Raw genomic sequence first — 10,000 nt, forward strand, 5'->3', positions numbered from 1 at the left:
ATATTTAACTATTTCTGTTAATTTTATTTTCATAATTTTATCCTTTATAAATTTCTATCTATTTTTATTTAGCACTTCCAGTACAACAATCGGCGATATCACTATATTACTATCTATACTGCCTCCTTTATCTAACATTAACCTACTTACTTTTCTGTGATGTATATATTATCGAGATAATTTTATTGCTGAAATTACAACTCTTAATTCAGAATATATTACCCCTATATCAATGGTAACTTTACGGTGTTGCCAATGCAGCTCTTTTGGAAATGTATCTAGCTTCTTTTTCTTTTGCGCCTGAATTTAACCCCACTTTCTTAAAAAAAGATTTTCTTCTAATTTGAAACTTACTCTAACTTCATAATTTGGTTCTTACTTTTTGTTTTGTATTGCATTGTTTTGTTTTGTTCCGTTTATAGACAGCATAATAATGCATGCGAGAGATTTTTTTTTCTTTTGTAATGGGTTTTGAACAAGTTCATTTTGTATAATAACCAACGCTCACTTAACGTCTGATTGTCCTGGCAGTGACCTGGCAGTGACCTTGCAGTTTTTGTTTTTAATGTGCCAAGCGTAACGGATTGGCAAAGCCGTTAGAGTATCGTACTAAATGCCTTGCAATATTCCTTCTCGCTCTTTACGTTCTGAGTTGAGTTCAAATCGAACTCCGATGAATTTTCCCTTCCGTGATTCTCTTAATCCTCTATCACAAATTCGGAAGGGAGGTAGTTTTCCTCTGCCTGATGAATTATGCGAAAGAGGTTTTGTATGGTGGTCAAAACTAAATGGACTAGAGACAGACACTTTCTTTTCGGCCTAGCTATTACCATGTTCCACTTGGAAAGGAAAGTGAAGGTGGGGACGAAAATGCTGCTCCTCCGTAAATTTGTAAGAAAATGGATGAAGCGGGAGAGTGGCACAAATGAATGGACCTTCTATAAATATGCGCCCATTATTATTATTATTGTTATTGTTATCATCATAATCATCATCATCATCATCATCATCATCATCATCATCATTATTATAATTATTAATATTATTTTGGTTTGGCTCAGGTTCGGACTTATTCTTGGAGGAATTAAGTGGATAGCGGGTTACTACCTGTAACCCAAGGTACCCAAGTTTTCTGCGGTTTTTCAAGTGCTTAGAACTCTCCTGATAATCTTTGCTGTCCCTTAGAGACAAACTTTCTGTAGGAGTTCTACCAGGCATTGTATTTCAGTCTCCTTCAGCCATTTGTCTATATCTTTACTTACTGTTCTCAACGTTCCAATGATTATAGGCACGACCTTTACTGTTCGCATGCTCTAAATCCTTCCTATTTCAAATTTTAAGGGATTGTACTTTTCCTTCTTCTTCTTCTTTTACGATCCTGGAATCAAACGGGCATGATGGGGCGATAAGTAAGCAACTTCGTTTTCCATATCTATAATTGATATGTTTGGTCTATCATTTTCTAATTTCTTGTGCGACACTAGTATTCTTTCGACTCGATGATTGTAGCATGTGTTTCAATTATTATTATTATTATTATTATTATTATTATTATTATTATTATTATTATTATTATTATTATTATTATTTAAAAGGTGGCACGCTGGCAGAATAGTTAGCACGTTGGACAAAATGTTTAGCGGCATTTCGTCCATCCTTATTTTCTGAGTTCAAATTCCGCAGTTGTTGATTTTACCTTTCATCCTTTCAGGGAAAATAATGCATGCAAGCTTTCACAGTTCTAGCATCACTCCTTCATAGTCAGCTCATGAACTTTTCAGCCCACCCTCGTGTGTGTGTGTGTGTGTGTGTGTGTGTGTGTTCAAAATAAGCAACAGGATATCAAGATGTGATGCAGTACGACCGTTTCAAGCGACTCCATTTAATTGAACAATGCAATCATTGTTCAATTAAATGGAGTCGCTTGAAACGATAGTACTGCATCACCTCTTGATATCCTGTTGCTTATTTTGATTTTATTCACCTTACTTTGAGTTATACGGATAATACCGCACTGATCTGGTGCTTCAACTTAGGTACCTAATTCAAATGAATCTCAATGATATATGTGTGTGTGTGTGTGTGTGTGTGTGTGTGTGTGTATGTGTGTGTGTAGGACTGTATGTATATTACAATCGGTCGTATCGTGAAAACAAAATCTGATTCAATAATTTTAATGTCTCAAAGTTACTGATCTGCTGTTTATAAGAACTTTTTAAAACTTCCATCAAGATCAACAAATATAAGTTTCTAACAAGTGTTGATGTAGAATGAAGAAGCAACAGAAGCAATAAATCTTGACCCGGTCCCATTCCAAGCAAAAAGTTGAAACTAACGCGACAAATAATGATGCAATCACTATGCTCAATAACACATTCGACATGGAGCTAAAAAGTGGAACGTGTACACAACTACATGAACAACAGCTATCTTAATTTAAACGGACGTAAGTAACCCATCATCAGCTCCCACATCCTCTACGGGAAACTATTATGGTTTCGACACCCAGACGTGTGTGCGTGTCGGGTGAAATATATATGATATTTGATAGACCGTAACTTCGTAGTTTCACTACAAGTAGTTTGACTAAGACGCCACAGACATACCGAAAATTTAAAGTCCATCTCATACACATGCATCCTCTCGCACACACAAGCGCATGCACTTGTGTGTACGTATATGCATGTTGTGTGTGTGTGTGTGTGTGTGTGTATGTGTGTGTGTGTGTGTGTGTGTGTGTGTGTGTGTGTGTGTGTGTGTGTGTGTGTGTGTGTGTTTGTGTGAAAATCTATTATATACACATGAGAACAAACAAACATTAAACAGATATTAAGCTGGCACTATTATTCACTGCTTTAATTCAATGTAACAAACATGTGCAAGCCATTTAAATTATCAAAATCAGATAAGCAGGGCCAGATATATTTTACTTTTCAGTCTAGAAGACGCTATATTCAAACATCTAGATGTATACATATACCTAGACATATACATAAGCACACACAGACGCGCGCGCACACCCATACACACACACACACACACACACATATATATATATACACACACACACATGTATAGAAAGAAAGACAGACAGACAGAGTCAGACAGAGCGAGAGAGACATAGAGAGCGGTGAAGAGAGAAAGATTCACACAAAACACTAACAAATATATATATATATATATATATATATATATATATATATATATATGTATGTATATATATATGTATATATAATGTCAAAACATTCCCAGATTGCAAGACTAAGTCGCTGGAGATACATTCAATTTTGTGCATAAAAATTGCAGTGTCACTTATTGACAGAGAAATGGGCGTTACGAGAGAAGAAAGTAAGATTACGGAGTGCAAGTGATATAAATAAATTCGCGTATAACTAAACTGCAGAGAAGATAAATAATATGAATATATTTCATATCAAAAATATTTTCAGTGTAAGTCGGTGAGGGGTGCAATGAGTAGGAGGCAGACAAAAATGTTTTGCAGTATTTTGTTACATTACTGCTTGCAGTTAATTTTACATGTCATCATTTCGTGGTAGATAACATAACGATCGGCCATGAGATACTTGCCTCTCCAGATAACTATCTAGACCCCTACTTCCAAAAAGTACGTCATTTCGTGCCAATCTAAGAAATTATTATTGACCTGGTATTGTTTGTTGAGAAGAAACAAATTTTTACGAAAATAACTGTATAGCAACTTTTCTACTCTAGGCACAAGGCCCGAAATTCTGGGGGAGGGGGCCAGTCAATTAGCTTGACCCCAGTACGCAACTGGTACTTACTTTATTGACTCTGAAAGCCAGGTCGACCTCGGCGGAATTTGAACTCAGAACGTAAAGGCAGACGAAATACTGCTACGCATTTCGCCCGGCTCGCTAAGGTTTGTTATTTCTTTATTGCCCACAAGGGGCTAAACATAGAGGGGACAAACAAGGAAATACAATGGGGTTAAGTCGATTACATCGACCCCAGTGCATGCCGGGTACTTAATTTATCGACTCCGAAGAGATGAAAGGCAAAGTCGACCTCGGCCGAATTTGAACTCAGGATGTAACGGCAGACGAAATATCGCTAAGCATTTCGACCGGCGTGCTAACGTTTCTGCCAGCTCGCCGCCTTCAAAACTGTATAGAAACTGACAGCAAAGAGCCATTCTCGAGTGACAAAACAGTGCAGACATGGGCATTGCTGATTACAATTATCACGTGCGGAAGGAATCTAGCCAGCAGCCGAGTGTATCATAAGGTTCGATTCATCACTTTGTTGTAAAATAAAAATTAGAGCGATTTGTCTTCCTGTGTCTGTTGTTCTTAGCAAAAAAAAAAAAAGGGTTGTATAGTAGGCGCTATTAAAAGCCTACGATTTCTTCTTCACGTATATCACGTCCAACATGAAGAGAAAGGCGGGGCTTTAAAGCGTGCCATTTCTGGGTGTCAGTCGTAAAACTGGCATTGCTAAGTAACCCTACTTGAACTACGTAACTGTAGGCTGCAATAATACTTGGAAGTAGAAATTGTCTTGGTTGTCCGTGTAATTAAAGATATTGTGTGAGGGAACTCCGAATTACCTTAGGTGAGTTCACTATATTGTTAGTGCTATTCATTGCTATTCATCTACAAACATTTCTCTCATTGTAAAGGCGGCAAGATAACAGAATCGTTAGGATGCGGGGGTAAAATGCTTGGCGGTATTTTGCCCGTCTTCACATTCTGAGTTCAAATTCCGCCGAAGTTGACTTTGCCTTTCATTCTTTCAGGTCGATAAAATAAGTACCAACTTCGGGGTCGACAAACTAAGTACCAAGTTGAGGACTGTGGATGGATAAAATCTAATTTATTCTCCCCCTAAATTGCTGGCCTTGTACCAAAATTTGAAATCAATATTTCTTCATTTGTGATACCGCTCGTTTAATGTATAAAAATCCCTTACTGCTTTAAATATAATTTTTTGTTTAATCTTAGCATTCCAGTCTTTGGAGAATTGATAAAATAAGAACAAGTTAAGTTCTAGGGGTTATCTATCGGATGTGCACCTATTCCTTCTACATGTTTGATTTGGAATCAAAGGTGAAAATCATTATTCAAAGTGCTTTTTCTGTTTCTGTTTTTTGTTTTTTGTTTTTTTTTTATCACAAAACTGAAAACATTGTAGTCTAGTTAGTCGCTGCAGCGATAAAATTATTAGGCAGATATTGTGACTAAAACAAGAGAGAAAGAGAAAGAGGGGGAAAGAGAAAGAAGGGGAAAGAGAAAAGGGGAAAAGAGAAAGAGAGAGTAGAGAGAGAAAGCGATAAAGAGAATCAATGTGTGATTTTAATTAACAGTTGTAAATTGATAGTCATAATTTGGTGCGTGAAACCGACAGTATCAGGTTTTTGGTGGTATTAGATAACAAGACACAACTTTACAGTGAGACTCGATCTAAAATCAAAACTATTCTCCTCCAGTTTCTGCCACTCTCGCTCTCTTTCTCTCACACACACACATACACTCACACTCTTTTTCCCTCTCGTTGTTTATTCCTTACTTTCCTTCCCCCTTCCCTCTCTCTCTCTCTCTCTCTCTCTCTATATATATATATATACCTATATATATATATATATATATATATATATATATATATATATATATATATATATTTAAATTATATATATATATATATATATATATATATATATATATATATATTTAAATTATATATATACATACATATTTATATACAAACATACATTTACACACATTTTCTTTCATATATATATATGTGTGTGTGTGTGTGTGTGTGTGTGTGTGTGTGTGTGTGTGTGTGTGTAGCTATATATGTCTACCTATCTTTAACGTCTTCGATCTGTTGTTTGTTTGACGCTATGTGGCAACCATAATTAGAAGCAGAAGTCCGGGCAACTGAGAATAAATATTTTACTGATTCTTGTGTCACCCGTGTACCTAGTGTGAGTAGCTGTTTGTACGTCTAAGAATATGCGTGAGAAATTCATCAAAATAGTAGCAGTCCCGGTACAATTTCCAAAGGGGCTCCGCAGCTATACTCAGAGTTCTCCAGTTATACTAGGGTCACGTAGTTTGTAACATCATCCCGCGATCAAACACTTCGAATGATTTTGCAAAATAGAAACTTATCACATCAACATTTAAATGATTGAGCTATCTTTTTAGTACCGAATCGTAGTGTTATAATATCTCTGCGAAGCATCTTTTTCTCGATCGAAAGCCGTGCTGCGTCATTGAGCAAGCTATATTCGTTTAAAAACATGATCACCTTCTATCTGACAATGCGTTCTATGATAGATAGACCGGTAGATTTTAGCATTGTTGTGTTTCCTTCTTCATGGACGGGGCATATTTTACACACATTTAGCATTTTGTGAAGTTTGCCACATGCAAAGAAGTTCTACAGGGATTTAACAAGAGCTTTCTTGCGTGTTTTTCAAAGAATCCCTGGGAAACCAAAAGGGCCTGTTGCTGATTTCAAGTTCGTTTCATCAATGGCCGATATTACTTCTTTTATATTGATGTAATCTATGATTGCCACTTCCCTGTGTAATGTGCGATGTTGAAGAACTCATTTGCATATTTCTCAGTGGGGAAGTGAAAATACATTGAAATTATTTATTTTAGTATTTCACTTATCCTTCAAGGGTCTGCAATTGGTGAGCCATTTTCTTCAAACAAAAGTGTTATGCTGTTACGCACCGACGCGGACTCTTTTACAATTATCTAGAAGGCATTAGGATTCACTTAGAGTTACTTTGGTCCTTCTTTCTTCCCACTCCTTTTCATAGGAGAAACTTGATTTTCGATAAAATTGGCATTTTAAATGGGACTCCTTGTGATTAAGTCGTTATTTAAACAATCTGAGATCGTTCTTCATCCCATAAGAACTCGCCTGTATCTAGAAACGATGGTTTTGAGTGTATTGTCTCTTTGAGACAAATTTAATGCACTTGGCTTGCATTACTGACATAAGTTTTTTTTTTAATTTCATATTATTGTCTTTTAAAAAGAAACTTTCGGGCCAGTTTTGTTTCAGTATCTTCCGTTTCGAATCGGTTTCTAGTCAGCATAGTAGATGTTCGACCTGAATAGTGTTCAGGTGTTTCATGTTTGACATACAGATAAGAGATAAAATGAGCCCGAGGTGAGCAATTTGTCCCTGCTGTCGCATGCACGGGCGTTAATTTCGTTAAAGTTCTAACGCGTGAAAGAAAAATGGTGAATGATATAGGAGAGTGAGTCTTATAGATTTGGCTCTACAGAGGCTGATCATTAAGGAGACAGTGAGTGCCAAAATGTTTTCATCATATTATAGTGTATAATGGACAACTTCAAAAGCTGTTTTAGTTTGCAAGCATAGCAAAGTAGTTTTGATAAGGATCTGAAAATAATTAAAAGGTAAGACAGACAAATAAAAGTGTAGGAGATTCACAAGTAGACGTAGAAAAAGATAGATAGATTGACAGCAGGTACTCAGAAATACAGATAGCCGAAAAATTAACTACGTTAGACAGAGGGGAGTAAATGCAAGCATGTTTAAATGGACAAAAGACAAGTGAAGAAACTCTTTCAAATTTATAGGCATAAAGAAGTACCGACAGATTCATTCGCAGTTAAATAAGCAGACAGACTATAAAAGAAAAATGAAACGCTGTGAGATAAGAGTTACAATTTATTGGTATAGACCTAGAGATAGTTAGAATGAATGAGGGGCATAAAGACAGAGCAGTAGTAATCAGATGGACTAAGGTATGAAGAGAAAATGGATTACTTGTGCTTTAATGACCTTTTTAATGCCATTATGTACTATACAATAGACTTAAGGATTTTTTTAAAAAGAGTACTGTACGTATAGACAGCGGTATACACAGTATATATATTTATACATACTGTGTATGGATGAGAAAACCGGATCAGCCCCGAACTACTTTCAGTCCTATGTTACAATCTTTATCATCTGAGTATATTCTTTAACTGTCAACGGAATTAATTAAGGTGAGTGTTCAGAAAAACAACTTAAAGACCCATTTTTATGTTAAAATGTCCGATGTAAAGTGGATGGGCTAATTCGCATATATATTGTATATTTGGCATCTGGTTGTTTTGTTTCAATGCTATGATTTACTGCAGAATACATCCATAGGCTTTCAGTCAACTCTGTATGTATAAGCAGATGTAAACAAGTTGTCTGTATAAACGTTATCTTCATGGACAGTGAAAGATGGATCAGTGGAACTAGATCCAATCCTGCATTAAAATTTCATCAGCGACTGCGTAGACTCTTTAACTGACAACTGAAATACTGCTTATAAACCCACTATTACTAAGGGATTAAGTAAACTGGATAGACTAATTTGCATACATCATGCGTTATTGGTAGCTAATTTGATTTATAAATTACTGGTGCTTCGAATCTGTTTCTAAGTAGTATGTCTGTCAAGGTACTCAGTTTCAAATGAAATCCCTGAACAGGACTGAAATTACACCCACAGATGCCCCTTTCTCCGTCTACGATGATACACTAACAAGATGTTTACATTTGTCTCTGCATGCAGTGTTGGCCAAAAATATTTAAGTCTGCTCTATAGTGCACTTAAGAATGTTAATAATAAAAAGGGAGCGAAAACCAGAGGTACCAATAGAGTTAGAGTTAGAAATTTGTAAGTCACGATCTTTTGTATAAAATCTATAAAGTAAAAGAGCGTGCTAGCCCATCTATTGAACTAGTCAAAAATCAACGCATCCAAAAAAGAAGGCATAGTTACAGTGACAGTGAAGGAAGTAAAGGAAAATAGAAAATGGGCCAGAAAGAGATAGTAAGTGAAAAACAAAGGAACATTGAGATAGAGAGAGGAAAAGATAGTAAGGCAGCAAAGGAAAACGTAGATTTTAAAAAATTGTTGATAGTTGCAAGAGTAAGCAAAGTAGAGCGAGGGAAAGAATAAGAGTATGGACAGAAAGGTTAAATTAGTGTATGTATATACATGTGTGTGTATGTATATGTGTATATATATATATATATATATATATATATATATATATATATATATATATATATATATATATATATATATATATATATATATATATATATATATGTATATATATATATATGTATGTATATATATATATATATATATATATATATATATATATATATATATATATATATATATATATATATATTTATATATATATATATATATGTATATATATATATATATATATATATATATATATATATATATATATATATATATGTACATATATATATGTATATATATATGTATGTATATATATATATATAAATATATGTACACATATATATATATATATATATATATATATATATATATATATATATATATATATATATATATGCATGCATGCATGCATGTATGTATGCATGTATGTATATGAATTAAGAGGTAATAAATCTATAGAAGCAGAAAGATGGAGAGACTGAGTTCAACAGAGACGAGGGAAATGAGGAGGGAAACAGGCATTGAAGACAGCGAGACAGATAAAACAGCATCAAATGGTATTTTTATTGAATTAAATGTTTTTTTTATTATTATTTCTAGCATTCTGAATTCAAACGCGTTATTTATATTCACCCATCACATCTAGATTTACACTCATGGGGATATAGAGAGAGATCATATATAATAATATATTACTGGACAATTTTTTTTTAAATATCACATCTAAATTTAAAATTATCATAATGCATCCATTATTTAAAGCGTATTATATATCTATGTAATATATAATATATATTTATTTTCGTTAATACATGATATTTCTAAAATATTTTATTTTATGAGATTTCAAGGAAAAATCTAAATCAACTTGCAAGAAACAACATTTGCATAATATTATCATTATAGTAAAAGTTTATGGAATACTTTAAACAAGGAAAACTCATTCATTCCGTGCAAAAATATCAAAGACCCAATTCAACAAAGCAA

At 34.2% G+C, this 10,000-nt stretch overlaps 1 protein-coding gene and 1 long non-coding RNA gene across 6 annotated transcripts in view; one reads left to right on the top strand and one right to left on the bottom strand.

Annotated features, from left to right (window-relative positions):
• The window catches only part of LOC128247053 (uncharacterized), a 476,761-nt gene that overhangs the window by 456,655 nt on the left and 10,106 nt on the right, over positions 1–10,000 (top strand). The window lies entirely within an intron of this gene.
• The window catches only part of LOC106868710 (vitamin D3 receptor), a 216,343-nt gene that overhangs the window by 155,707 nt on the left and 50,636 nt on the right, over positions 1–10,000 (bottom strand). The gene's annotated exons all lie outside the window — the stretch shown is intronic.

This window comes from Octopus bimaculoides, chromosome 2 (assembly GCF_046866305.1).
Source record: "Octopus bimaculoides isolate indiv1 chromosome 2, ASM4686630v1, whole genome shotgun sequence".
Classification (NCBI taxonomy): domain Eukaryota; kingdom Metazoa; phylum Mollusca; class Cephalopoda; order Octopoda; family Octopodidae; genus Octopus; species Octopus bimaculoides.